Raw genomic sequence first — 14,555 nt, forward strand, 5'->3', positions numbered from 1 at the left:
TCCTCCTTCTCCTTCTCCAGCCCCACTGACTATTCCTCCTCCACAGCCTCCTCCACCTCGGCAGAAGCTTCCTGGCCAACTTCCTCTGCATGCTCCTTGCTAAGGCATGCTGGTAGCAACGATCGTGAGCCCAGAAACGTCAGGAGGAGTTGCCATGAACCAGGTGTGCCAAGGCGGCTTCTCTGGGAGGCTATGGCTGTGAGCGCTGCCCACCGCTCCTAATTCTAGTTCCATTTGTCACCCCACAGGACCATGGCACCGTGACCCTGTAAGGTAGCAGCTGGCGGCTCCTATCATCTTGATGACACTCTGTGATGCGTTGCTTGTTGCCTGGGTAGCGATTGTTAGCTATTATGCAAATGGCTTGTCATCAATCAGGGGTGTGGCTGCTCCTCCCTATAAGAGGGCCAAAGGGGGGCAGTGGGAGCCAGAGTGTTAGAGAGGGGAGGTGTGAGAAGGTGGAAACAGAAAAGGAGGAGGAAGATGAGGAGGAGGCATAGGTGGAAAAGGGGGAGTAAGATGGGAAGGGGGCAGTGGAGGAGGTGACGGAGGAGGAGGTGTTGGAGAAGATTGAGGAGGTGGCCGCATTTCTGGAAATGGAGACGGATGAGTAGGAAGTGGTGACAAAAGAGGAGGCAAGCAAGGGCTAGGCAGAGGGACACGATGGAGGTGGAAGAGGAGAAGAAGGTGGTGGAGAAATAGTAGAATCTTAGAGGACGAAGTGGCGGCAAAAAGAAAAAAAAAAGGAGGAGGTGGAGGAGGAGTAGGAGGTGGTGGAGGAGGAGGCCAAAAAAAAAAAAAAAGAAGAGAAGGAGGAGGAGGTGGAGGAAAATGTGGAGGAGGAGGAAGTAGAGGAGGTGGAGGTGGAGGAGGTGGCGGTGGAGGAGGTCGAGGTGGAGGAGGAGTTGGTGGAGGAGGAGGTAGAGAAGGAGGCTGAAAAAAAAAAAATACAAAAAAAAGAGGATGAGGAAAATGAGGTGGGGGAGGAGGAGGAGGCCAAAAAAAGAAACAAAAATCCTAAAAAAATGAGGAGGAGGAGGATAGGTTGGAGGAGGTGATGGTGGAGGAGGAGGCCAAAAAAAAAAAAACAAAATACAAAAAATAGAGGAGGAGGAGGAGGTGGTGGAGGAGGAGGTGGTGGAAGTGGAAGCCAAAACAAAAAGGAATAAAAACAAAAAAAGAGGAGGAGGAGAAGGTGGCGGAGTAGGAGGTGGCAGAGGAGGAGGTGGTGGAGGAGGAGGCCAAGGAGAAGGAGGTTTACTCAGCTACAGCAAGGCATGGGATTTTTGCTGTTTCAACTCTTAACTCCTTGTCTAATGCTGCAAGAGGAGCACAAGCTACCTGCAAATGGGCAAAACCATCAACACATAGGCCAGCCCCCAGAGATCAGAAACAAAAAGAAAGGGATTCAGAAAAAAACACCTAAAAAGCACTGAAAAACAACACTAGAAATGAACAAATCAACATTGTGACCAGCAACTATCAATCTCAGAGCAAGCTGATAGGCTTTTTGGCTGCCAAAAAGTCTGTGGTGCTGTAACCCAGCAGGCTGCTCAGCACCACACGTCTGTTCACTCATGTCCCCCAATGCTGAGTGAGCATGCAGAGAATCCGAAGGCAAAGAAAAACCTCATAGGCATTGATAAAGACTTTAATAAGACAGGAATAGAAAATAATAAAAATAATACGATCAATTAAAAAGGCAGTAAATACAATTTATTACTGTAAATGATTTTTTCCCAGCCTAATGATCTCTTATCACCACCATGATCACCCATCCTAGCAATTTCCCATCCCATCATTTCACACTCAAATGAATTCCCATCACCGCAGTTCTTTGTGGGTGCTCCGTCCCCACAAGGCTTGCTTTGGAAGGCCCAGGAGAGTCTTGTGGGCACTGGCCTGGGGTCCCAGGCTGAGCCAGCTGCTGCCTGGCAATCAGGGAGGCTCGCTCGGTGTCTTGGCTTGGGTTTGCGTGGCCAGGCTGTGGGAGCGGGGGGCTGCAGGGCTGTCCTCTGTGAGGAGAATGCAGCAGCTGCCCCATGGGAGCTCAGGGCCGCTTCCAGGAGGCTCCTTCCAGGAGGGACCCACCCGCTGCTGCCCAGAACGCAGAGCAAAAGGATGATGTTTGCGCCTGGGGGAGAGCCCATCTAAGAAAGGGAACAAAAGCTGCTGCCCAGCAGCGTCTGGCTCAGGGAGGAGTGGGAAAGCTCTGTGCAGCCCCCAAGGGCCGTGCAGCAGGAGGCCGGAGGTGCTCCAGGCTCCCAGCAGCAGTTCCCCTGCGGCCTGTGCAGGGAGAGGCCCCTGGTGGAGCAGGCTGTCCCCCTGCAGCCCATGGGTCCCCCGTGGAGCAGATCTCCACGCTGCAGCCCCCCTGTGGCTGGAGGAGCCCCCGGTGGAGCAGGTGGCTGTGGCCTGGAGGAGGCCGCGGCCTGTGGAGAGCCCCCGCAGGAGCAGGCCCCGCGCTGGACTGGAACAGGCTGTGCTGAGCCTGCTTTGCCCGTGACGCTCCTTGGGGAGTGATCTCCCTGTCCTTCTGGCAGCCCTTGAGCCCTTTCCAGCCTCTTTTCTCCCCTTGGCGTTGGAGGAGGGGCAGGGAGAGAGCGCTTGTGCTGGAGCTCAGCTGCCCAGCTGAGGAAAACCACCACGCTTTGCTCTCTCTTGCCGCTGCTGCAGCACGCTGGTAGCAGCCAGCAGCGTCTGTTCTTCGAGCCTCAGCAAGCCCACAGCATCTTCCTTGAAGGGATCCCTTTCCTTCACGCCTGCCAGGCGCCGCCTCCAGAGGCTGAGGGCTTGTGCCCCGTTTGCAAGCGCTTTCTCAGTGCCCCCTTCCCCAGAGAAGGATCCCAGCTGCTTGGCTTCCCTGCCCTCTGCTGCCAGGCTCCCGCAGCTGCTATCCCAGCAGCGCAGCAGCCAGCTGACAATGTGCTCGCCTGGAGGACAGCTGCAATCTTGTCCCATGGCTCGCAGCTCGCCCAGGGATGGGGATCACCTGCTTGCTGCTGCTTTGCTCTCTGCTCTCCTTTCCAACAGCCTCCTGTTCCCTGGGATGGCCCTACCTTGGGGGAGCCTGCCTCGCCTTCCTCTTGCTCCTTCCCCTTCTTGGGAGGACTTTCTGCCCTTCCGAAACGAGATGACTTCTGCATGCATTCCTTCCCCTTGTGTGTATTGGCGCCTGAGACAGCAGCGGGGTAGTCCCCGGAGCCAGCTCTTAGGGCCTGTGCCAGGCTTGGAGGGGCTGCAGGGAACATGCCAGGGGCTCGAGGGGCTGCAGGGCGAGTGACAGGGCTTTGAGGGGCCTCAGGTCCCACCGCAGTGGTTGAAGTCGATGCAGGGAACATCAGAGTTGTTGGAGGGGCTGCAGGGACAATCCCAGGGCTTGCAGGGGCTGCAGGCTGCGTCACAGCTTTGCATCAGCTCAAGACGCATTTTCCTAGAACCAGACATTTCCTCCTGAAGGGGCGGAAGAGCATGGAATGGTCTTCCAAATGCAGAGAGCAGACCCCGGCAAACCTACAGCTGCTGCTAGGAAGTACATAAACTTTTTTTTTTTTTTTCTGGTTGTTAACATTGTTTCACAACAACAGATGCAAAGATGGATCTTGAGCTGAGGGCAAAGGTGACCTTGGATCTGAAGCACACAGGCATTCGCTAATGTCCCCCCATCCTGAGTGAATGCGCAACGACTCGGAAGGAAAAATAAAGTCCAAACCAGTGCGTTGTGATAAGGAGAGTTTAATAGGGTAGAAAAGGAAGAGAAACAAACAAAATGATAAATAATGATATGTACAATTTATAATATATCAATATATAAAAATATTTAATACTATTAAATACGAATACTTCTAATTTTATAATAAGAAAACAATGCCATACTGTACAACACAGTCAATAAAGTGGATTTAATGAAATAAATAATAAAACCAACAAATTAAATGAAAATTAACAAATTTAAATTTAATAAAAATAAAACCCATTTTTCCCATAACAATGAATTCCTATCCCCATCATCACTTCCCATCCCACTGATCATTTCCTATCCCAGCCACCTCCCATTGCTGCTCCCAAGGCTCAATTCCCAACTCCCATTCTTCCATCCATCCATCCATCCATCCATCCATCCATCCATCCATCCATCCATCCATCCATCTTCTGCCGTCCGTGCTGGCCATGCCCACATCCATGCACGGCCTGAGCATGGGCAGCGGGAGCGGGCTGCATGAAATCCCCTTGGCATCGCAGTGCAAGAAGAGCTGCAGGCAGAGGCCTTGCTGAGTGACCACGTAAGGAGAGGAATTTAATCCAGAAGGCAGGAAAGAAGAGCAATGCCCTGAAAGAAGAATCAAGTCTTGTCTCTCAGCCCTTTGGTGTCCCAAGCAGCAGTTGCCATGGGCAAGCTTTCCCAGCCCAGCCGCTGCCAGCATCTCCCCAGCTTCCCATTGCCACCTTCCTCGGTGAGCCACGCATTTTCCATTGCCCCCGTTGCCCATCCCTGAGAGTGACAAGCTCATCCCCTAGCTCCAGCACGAGAGAGGGGAGAGGGCAAGCGAGAGGGGCAAGGGCTGAGGAGCGTGGCTGAAGCTGGAGCAGGTGCCTGCAGAGGTCTCTGTGCCTGCCTGGGTGCTGCGGGGGCCGTCGAGGAGAAGGCCGAGGTCGGTCACGGGTAGCCGTAAGAGTAGGCTCTGGCGTGGTCCTTCTGCCGCTGCACGAAGAATTGCACGGGGCCGATCTTCATCTGGTGGGCCGCCCGCTGCCGCTCCTCCTGGGCCAGCTTCTTCAGGCGCTCCCGCTCGGGACGCTGCTGCGGCGTGATGGGCACCGACTCCTCCAGCGTCTTGGCCCCGCTGGCCTGGGGACAGAGCCTGTCCTGGGGCCGCACGGCACGGGGCTCCCCACTCGGAGTCTCCGGCAGCAGCCGCGCTCTGCGGGGAGCTGGTGCCGCTGCTCCTTGCCCCCCTGCAGCCCCCGGGCTTCGCGCTCTCTTCACCGGTGCCGTGGTGCTGTTGATCGCCAGCTGCTGCCCGCTGCTGCCTGCTTCCCTGCTGCTGCCAGCCACCGTGCTGCTGCCACGCGTCTTCCCCTGGCACGGTCTCTTGCGGCCTTGGCCAGCCTGGCCCAGCAGCATCTTCCTGTCCTTGCGGGGGGGGTTCTCTGTCGTCGGCCTCCTGTGCTGGCAGCTCTGCGCTGTCCCGGGGGTGCTGCTGGGCGCGGGGCGCTTGGCCCCCCGCTCGGTGCCGGTGGACGCAGGGGCAGCCAGGGGGCTCTTGAGGGGACCCAGGGGGCGTTTGGGCAGGGGTCTCCTATGGTCACTGCGGCCCTTGGGGTTGGGGCGTTTCTTGGGGGAACTCGGGGGGGATTTGGGCTGGGCTCTACTAAGGGCACTGGGGACCTTGGGGTTGGGGCGGGTCTTGAGGGAACGCTGGGGGGGTTGGGGCAGGGCTCTACTAAGGGCACTGAGGACCTGGGTGTCAGGGAGGCTCCTGGGGGGACTCAGGGGTGGACTGGGTAGGGGGCTCCTAAGCACACTGGGCAGGGGACTGGCTGCAGGGCTGAGGGGGGGGCTCACTGCTGGCACGACGGGGGACTGCAGCGACAGCCCACCCTCAAGCTTCTCGGGGCGCACCCCAGGGCTTGAGGGGACCTCACCGAGGGCTCCTGTGGCTTCCAGTCCCTGCGTGCTCGGCTCCTCGATGTCCTCGCAGAGGTCGGGCAGCTGGGAGAGGAAGCGGCTGAGGGCAGGACTGCTGGGCAAATCGGGGAAGGCGTCCTGGGGCTCCACGGCATCGAGCCAGCTGAGCAGCTCCTCCATGTCGGGGATGGGGATGTCCAGGTGGGCCAGGAGCTCGTCCTGCACGTGCTGCAGCTGCTGGCTGTCCCCTGCCAGCTCTGGAAAGGCCTCGGCCAAGGCATCGGGGCCCAGCTCGGGCAGCTGCGGGGGCTCCTCAGGCACCTGCGGGGCTGTCGCCGCTGAGGACCAAGCAAGAAAATCCCCCAAGACGGGCGATGTCAGCTTTCCCGTGGCCCCTGGGTGTGGGGCCACAAGCGGCCGGCTGTGCCAGCCCCAAACTCACCGTCGGGCGTCGCCGTCTGGGTGCTGGCGGTCCTTGGAGCCTGGGCAGGCTCGGGGGGAGTGGGGCCGGGCAGCGGGGGCCCCTGGTCCTCGCTGAGCCCCACGGCGTGCAAGCAGGGCTCCGGCAGCTGCCCCCGGCTGCTGCTCAGGGTGCGGGGCGTGGGGAGCGCCTGCCCCCGCAGCGGAGGCCCCGGGACGAGGGGTGGCGGGGGGTTGCGCTGGGCGGGGGCCTGCAACAGGCAGGTGCCTGCGGGGTGCAGGAGCTCCCCATGGAGCACGGCCCTGGGCCCCAGCCCCAGCGCATGGTGGGGCACCGGTGTCCCCGTCACCATGGGCTGTCCCCACTGATGGACGGGGGCACAGGGAGGAGCGGTGTGGGGGAGCTGCCCCACGGCGGGGAGCTGCACCAGCTGCAGGTTTTGCCCCACAGCGGGGAGCTGCCCCACAGCAGGGAGCTGCCCCACGGCGGGGAGCTGCCCAAGCTGCAGGTGGTGCCCCTGGGCTGGGAGGTGCCCCCCAGGTGGCAGCTGCACCCCGGCGGGGAGCTGCAGCACCTGCCCCTGGACCCCCGGCACCACGTGCCAGACGGTGGCCTGGGGCAGCGCGAAGGGGAGGGTGGGTACCTGCAGGGGCTGCAAGGGCAGCGCCGTCGCTCCGGGGAGGGAGGGCAGCAGCCAGGCAGCCACCGTTGGCGGCACAGCTGGGACGACGAAGGGGGAGTTTTGCGTCTGCGCAACCCGCAGAAGCCGTCTGGGGAAACCCTCTGTGGGAAAAAGGGCGCTGGGCTGAGCTCTGGGGCGCTGGGCTCGCCAGCAGGGCCGCAGCCCCGGGAGGAGCGGGAGCCGGCTGCTGGACCTGCCATGGTGGCTGGAGAGTGGGGCGGTTGCTTGGGGAACCCGCGCAACGGCCGTTCCGTCCCAACGGCTGACCAGCCCCTCGCCGACATCTTGGGGAGGACTGCAGGCTTTGGAGCCAAGCAGGCTGCCCAGCGCAAGACTTGGCCATCCCCAGCAGGCTTGCCCTCCCACGCAGCACTTGCCATGCCCACCACGCTTCCACACCGCCTCTTGCCCGTCCTGAGCATTTCCCAGCCCAGGACCAGCTTTCATCCTCATGGTCATTTCCCATCCTGACAAGCTCACAAGATAACAGATTCCCATACAAAACATTTCCCATCAACACAAGCAGATTTTTCCCTTCATCCAAAGAGATCTCGTCCCAAAGAATTCCCCTCTCTTGGAGGACTTTTCCAAGTATTTCCTTCCCCAGGGAATGGTACCCACCCCATTCAAGACTTCCCATCCCAAGGCTTTCCCATCCCAGGAGCCATTGCCCATCCCAAGGCTTTTGCTTCCCAATGCTTTCAAACCCCGGGCACATTTCCCATCTCTTTCATTGCCGAGCCCAATGCCTTTCCACCCCAAGGAAGTCTTCCCAGCCCAGCAAGGATTTCTCGGCGCACTCATCCTTTCCCAACCCATTCCCATTTCCCACTTTCACCATCCAACACACAGCTTGGCCAGCCCACAGCTCTAGAGAGGGATTGGGACGATGCTGATAGACACAAGGTCACGGGGAGTTGCTGTGCTGACGATTGCTCTTTCTTACAGATCAACACAGATCCCCAGTCCCAAGGGCGCCAGGCAGAATCTGGCCAATATGTAGATTCAAGGCTCTTCCATTTCCTACCGGGAAAGAAAGAGATCTGTGCGTTTCTCTCTCTTCACCTCCGGAAAAAGAGAGGAAGGGGAGAGCGCTAATGAACAGGAGCATGCTCAGCTCAGCCACCGGCATGGAGGCTGCCCGCTCCTCAGCACCTCGAAGCAGCAGCACCTTCAAGTCTCCTCCTGCAGCAGCAGCACATCAGTGTCTCTTGTCCCACCAGCAGGACAGTGGCGTCTCCCATTGCACCATGCCGACCTCCACGCCTCGAGTGCCAGCAGCAGTCCTCAATGCGAGCTGGACGCTCGGGGCACTTGTGGCCACCCACCTTTGTGAGCTCCAAGGCTGACAGGGACTCTCTGCTGAGCTCCCACGGCTCTCAGGCGTCCCGCTGGCAGAGCTTACGGCGCTAAGCTGACTGCCAGGAGAAAAGGCTCCCGTGAAATGGCTGCTCCACAACGCCAGGAGCAAGGTCTGCTGGGCTGGGGGTTCGCAGGGGAGCTCGGCCTTGGGCCTGGCAACTGCGCCTGGGAGCCAGGGATTGCCTTGGCATGCAGCTGGACACCTGGGCCTGAGAAAGCAAGGTCTCTTTCAAGACGCTTGGCACCATCGTCACCCAGTGGCTGTCTCAGGGCGACGAGAGAAATGCACAGCATCTCTTGCTGCCCTGCAGTGCTGCTGTCCTATGCCCTTGGGTGTCTCCGGGATAGAAAAAGGGACGGATTTTGCCCCCAAACCCAGCTCCTTTCTATCAAAAGCATCACGTCCTCCTCTCTTTCTTGGATTTGGCTATGACTTTAGGAATCCCTGCAATCCCTGCAGCTGTGTCCCCTGCCAGCTTCTTGTGTGCCCCAAGCATCCTCGCTTGCAGGACACTAGAAGATGCAGAAAAGGCCTTGCCTTAGTGGAAGCACTGCCCTGCAGGAGCTCCAGCATGCCTCTTAGCAGCACGCTGTAGCCCCCAAATGCCCCCGAAACGGCACATTTCAGCTCCTGGGAAGGAAATGAGCTCGCTCAAGGGGAGCTACCCGCTCAAGGCCCTGCTCTTTGGCCCAGGTGTCTCTGAGGCAGTACTGGAAATGAGTTCTGTTGTGAACGTAAGAACGTAACATAAGAACATAAAATAACATAACATAGAAAAAATAGATAATAACATAACATATCATAAGAACATAAAACAAGAACAACTATCATAATGTGGTCTGCTAAGATCTAGGAGAAAGCAGAAATCCAGCAATGCCGTGTTTCCTACTCCTCAAAACCAATTCAGCTGACAACTATGAATGCTTCCAGCTGGAAAAAATAGGAAGAATGAAGTGGAGGACTCCTTGCCGTCACTGTGTTTCTGGAGCACACCTCTACCTTTCCGCCCAACAAGGGCGGAAAATTCCCAATTATCTCTTGGGAGATAATTGCAGAACATGAAAAAACATGACCAAAGCCAGAGGACCCATCTCCACAACAGCACGATAAACAGAAAAGACATCTCTAGATGCAGACCCCAGAGCTCCAGTTCACTATGTCCCGCTATTGGAAGTTATTTTTTAGGCTTTGTTTTTAAGGCCACTGGCTGCCTCCTCCCTTATGCTCCCCATTGTCCCTGTTGTCCTGTCTTTCTCCTGCATTGCTTCCTTTCCTTTCTGGACCTTGCTGAGCTCTTTCATGTTGTGTTGTATATCTATGTATGAAGGCAGGATATCTCATTCTTTTACACTGCTGACTGCTACCCCATATACCTCTGCAAGTTTTCGTACAAGGGATTAAGACAAAAAGGCCTGTGCCTGGCAGAGGGAGCACTGAACGATGATCTAGCAAAGCAGTCTGTCACAGACAGACAACACTGGCCCGGAAATCCTGCTGGAAAATTTGGTGTCCATGAAACTGAGACAGAAATTGGAACTTTCAACAAAACGCTGTAGGGTAGAAGTTGTTTTAGCTGAACATACTGGGCATATCTTTGAATGCAAAAGCTAAGGTCTTGCTTTGCTTACGTAAGGTCTGAGTGTTTCACCCAGCACTCCAGCATCCTCTCTTAAGTAGGGGAGGCAAGCATAAGATGCAGAAGTTGGCAGATGCACAGGATGCAAAGTCCTATCAGTAAAGAATTTCTTCCTAACATATATTAGAAATGTAACTTTTCAGTTGGAAGCTATTACTCCATGTCCTGTCACTCCAGGCCCTGATGAAGACCCCCTCCCCAGCTTTCCTATAGGTTGCCTTTAAGTACAGGAAGGCTCTCCCTGGGGTCACAGTAAGCTCACCTGTTACCCAGGTGTCACAGTTAATTCCTGAGATAGGAATAATGACAAGGGTTAATCTATTGCAGATGATTTCATACAATAAGAGAAAAGCTTTTGTTGGAAAGCACAAGGGAGGGGGGAGGGTGGGCGAACGGCTCTGTGGTGTTTAGCTGCCGGCTGGGTTAAACCACACCAGTGTCTTTCCTTTAGTCGTCACAGTAGACTTGCTGGAGGTCATTTGTGTTGGGCAGTTACCACCAGAAAGCGTCCCCAAGCCAAGTCTGCATTTGCTTGTGTCTTCTGCAATCCCTGCAGCTGTGTCCCCTGCCAGCTTCTTGTGTGCCCCAAGCATCCTCGCTTGCAGGGCAGTAGAAGATGCAGAAAAGGCCTTGCCTTAGTGGAAGCACTGCCCTGCAGGAGCTCCAGCATGCCTCTTAGCAGCACGCTGTAGCCCCCAAATGCCCCCGAAACGGCACATTTCAGCTCCTGGGAAGGAAATGAGCTCGCTCAAGGGGAGCTACCCGCTCAAGGCCCAGGTGTCTGTGAGGCGGTGTTGGCAAGGAGTCCTGTTGTGTGAGTCCGTTCTTTGTGGGTGCTCCGTCCCCACAAGGCTTGCTTTGGAAGGCCCAGGAGAGTCTTGTGGGCACTGGCCTGGGGTCCCAGGCTGAGCCAGCTGCTGCCTGGCAATCAGGGAGGCTCGCTCGGTGTCTTGGCTTGGGTTTGCGTGGCCAGGCTGTGGGAGCGGGGGGCTGCAGGGCTGTCCTCTGTGAGGAGAATGCAGCAGCTGCCCCATGGGAGCTCAGGGCCGCTTCCAGGAGGCTCCTTCCAGGAGGGACCCACCCGCTGCTGCCCAGAACGCAGAGCAAAAGGATGATGTTTGCGCCTGGGGGAGAGCCCATCTAAGAAAGGGAACAAAAGCTGCTGCCCAGCAGCGTCTGGCTCAGGGAGGAGTGGGAAAGCTCTGTGCAGTCCCCAAGGGCCGTGCAGCAGGAGGCCGGAGGTGCTCCAGGCTCCCAGCAGCAGTTCCCCTGCGGCCTGTGCAGGGAGAGGCCCCTGGTGGAGCAGGCTGTCCCCCTGCAGCCCATGGGTCCCCCGTGGAGCAGATCTCCACGCTGCAGCCCCCCTGTGGCTGGAGGAGCCCCCGGTGGAGCAGGTGGCTGTGGCCTGGAGGAGGCCGCGGCCTGTGGAGAGCCCCCGCAGGAGCAGGCCCCGCGCTGGACTGGAACAGGCTGTGCTGAGCCTGCTTTGCCCGTGACGCTCCTTGGGGAGTGATCTCCCTGTCCTTCTGGCAGCCCTTGAGCCCTTTCCAGCCTCTTTTCTCCCCTTGGCGTTGGAGGAGGGGCAGGGAGAGAGCGCTTGTGCTGGAGCTCAGCTGCCCAGCTGAGGAAAACCACCACGCTTTGCTCTCTCTTGCCGCTGCTGCAGCACGCTGGTAGCAGCCAGCAGCGTCTGTTCTTCGAGCCTCAGCAAGCCCACAGCATCTTCCTTGAAGGGATCCCTTTCCTTCACGCCTGCCAGGCGCCGCCTCCAGAGGCTGAGGGCTTGTGCCCCCTTTGCAAGCGCTTTCTCAGTGCCCCCTTCCCCAGAGAAGGATCCCAGCTGCTTGGCTTCCCTGCCCTCTGCTGCCAGGCTCCCGCAGCTGCTATCCCAGCAGCGCAGCAGCCAGCTGACAATGTGCTCGCCTGGAGGACAGCTGCAATCTTGTCCCATGGCTCGCAGCTCGCCCAGGGATGGGGATCACCTGCTTGCTGCTGCTTTGCTCTCTGCTCTCCTTTCCAACAGCCTCCTGTTCCCTGGGATGGCCCTACCTTGGGGGAGCCTGCCTCGCCTTCCTCTTGCTCCTTCCCCTTCTTGGGAGGACTTTCTGCCCTTCCGAAACGAGATGACTTCTGCATGCATTCCTTCCCCTTGTGTGTATTGGCGCCTGAGACAGCAGCGGGGTAGTCCCCGGAGCCAGCTCTTAGGGCCTGTGCCAGGCTTGGAGGGGCTGCAGGGAACATGCCAGGGGCTCGAGGGGCTGCAGGGCGAGTGACAGGGCTTTGAGGGGCCTCAGGTCCCACCGCAGTGGTTGAAGTCGATGCAGGGAACATCAGAGTTGTTGGAGGGGCTGCAGGTACAATCCCAGGGCTTGCAGGGGCTGCAGGCTGCGTCACAGCTTTGCATCAGCTCAAGACGCATTTTCCTAGAACCAGACATTTCCTCCTGAAGGGGCGGAAGAGCATGGAATGGTCTTCCAAATGCAGAGAGCAGACCCCGGCAAACCTACAGCTGCTGCTTGGAAGTACATAAACTTTTTTTTTTTTTTGTTTCTGGTTGTTAACATTGTTTCACAACAACAGATGCAAAGATGGATCTTGAGCTGAAGGCAAAGGTGACCTTGGATCTGAAGCACACAGGCATTCGCTAATGTCCCCCCATCCTGAGTGAATGCGCAACGACTCGGAAGGAAAAATAAAGTCCAAACCAGTGCGTTGTGATAAGGAGAGTTTAATAGGGTAGAAAAGGAAGAGAAACAAACAAAATGATAAATAATGATATGTACAATTTATAATATATCAATATATAAAAATATTTAATACTATTAAATACGAATACTTCTAATTTTATAATAAGAAAACAATGCCATACTGTACAACACAGTCAATAAAGTGGATTTAATGAAATAAATAATAAAACCAACAAATTAAATGAAAATTAACAAATTCAAATTTAATAAAAATAAAACCCATTTTTCCCATAACAATGAATTCCTATCCCCATCATCACTTCCCATCCCACTGATCATTTCCTATCCCAGCCACCTCCCATTGCTGCTCCCAAGGCTCAATTCCCAACTCCCATTCTTCCATCCATCCATCCATCCATCCATCCATCTATCCATCCATCCATCCATCCATCCATCTTCTGCCGTCCGTGCTGGCCATGCCCACATCCATGCACGGCCTGAGCATGGGCAGCGGGAGCGGGCTGCATGAAATCCCCTTGGCATCGCAGTGCAAGAAGAGCTGCAGGCAGAGGCCTTGCTGAGTGACCACGTAAGGAGAGGAATTTAATCCAGAAGGCAGGAAAGAAGAGCAATGCCCTGAAAGAAGAACCAAGTCTTGTCTCTCAGCCCTTTGGTGTCCCAAGCAGCAGTTGCCATGGGCAAGCTTTCCCAGCCCAGCCGCTGCCAGCATCTCCCCAGCTTCCCATTGCCACCTTCCTCGGTGAGCCACGCATTTTCCATTGCCCCCGTTGCCCATCCCTGAGAGTGGCAAGCTCATCCCCTAGCTCCAGCACGAGAGAGGGGAGAGGGCAAGCGAGAGGGGCAAGGGCTGAGGAGCGTGGCTGAAGCTGGAGCAGGTGCCTGCAGAGGTCTCTGTGCCTGCCTGGGTGCTGCGGGGGCCGTCGAGGAGAAGGCCGAGGTCGCTCACGGGTAGCCGTAAGAGTAGGCTCTGGCGTGGTCCTTCTGCCGCTGCACGAAGAATTGCACGGGGCCGATCTTCATCTGGTGGGCCGCCCGCTGCCGCTCCTCCTGGGCCAGCTTCTTCAGGCGCTCCCGCTCGGGACGCTGCTGCGGCGTGATGGGCACCGACTCCTCCAGCGTCTTGGCCCCGCTGGCCTGGGGACAGAGCCTGTCCTGGGGCCGCACGGCACGGGGCTCCCCACTCGGAGTCTCCGGCAGCAGCCGCGCTCTGCGGGGAGCTAGTGCCGCTGCTCCTTGCCCCCCTGCAGCCCCCGGGCTTCGCGCTCTCTTCACCGGTGCCGTGGTGCTGTTGATCGCCAGCTGCTGCCCGCTGCTGCCTGCTTCCCTGCTGCTGCCAGCCACCGTGCTGCTGCCACACGTCTTCCCCTGGCACGGTCTCTTGCGGCCTTGGCCAGCCTGGCCCAGCAGCATCTTCCTGTCCTTGCGGGGGGGGTTCTCTGTCGTCGGCCTCCTGTGCTGGCAGCTCTGCGCTGTCCCGGGGGTGCTGCTGGGCGCGGGGCGCTTGGCCCCCCGCTCGGTGCCGGTGGACGCAGGGGCAGCCAGGGGGCTCTTGAGGGGACCCAGGGGGCGTTTGGGCAGGGGTCTCCTATGGTCACTGCGGCCCTTGGGGTTGGGGCGTTTCTTGGGGGAACTCGGGGGGGATTTGGGCTGGGCTCTACTAAGGGCACTGGGGACCTTGGGGTTGGGGCGGGTCTTGAGGGAACGCTGGGGGGGTTGGGGCAGGGCTCTACTAAGGGCACTGAGGACCTGGGTGTCAGGGAGGCTCCTGGGGGGACTCAGGGGTGGACTGGGTAGGGGGCTCCTAAGCACACTGGGCAGGGGACTGGCTGCAGGGCTGAGGGGGGGGCTCACTGCTGGCACGACGGGGGACTGCAGCGACAGCCCACCCTCAAGCTTCTCAGGGCGCACCCCAGGGCTTGAGGGGACCTCACCGAGGGCTCCTGTGGCTTCCAGTCCCTGCGTGCTCGGCTCCTCGATGTCCTCGCAGAGGTCGGGCAGCTGGGAGAGGAAGCGGCTGAGGGCAGGACTGCTGGGCAAATCGGGGAAGGCGTCCTGGGGCTCCACGGCATCGAGCCAGCTGAGCAGCTCCTCCATGTCGGGGATGGGGATGTCCAGG

This window comes from Anas acuta, chromosome 27 (genome assembly GCF_963932015.1).
Source record: "Anas acuta chromosome 27, bAnaAcu1.1, whole genome shotgun sequence".
Lineage (NCBI taxonomy): Eukaryota > Metazoa > Chordata > Aves > Anseriformes > Anatidae > Anas > Anas acuta.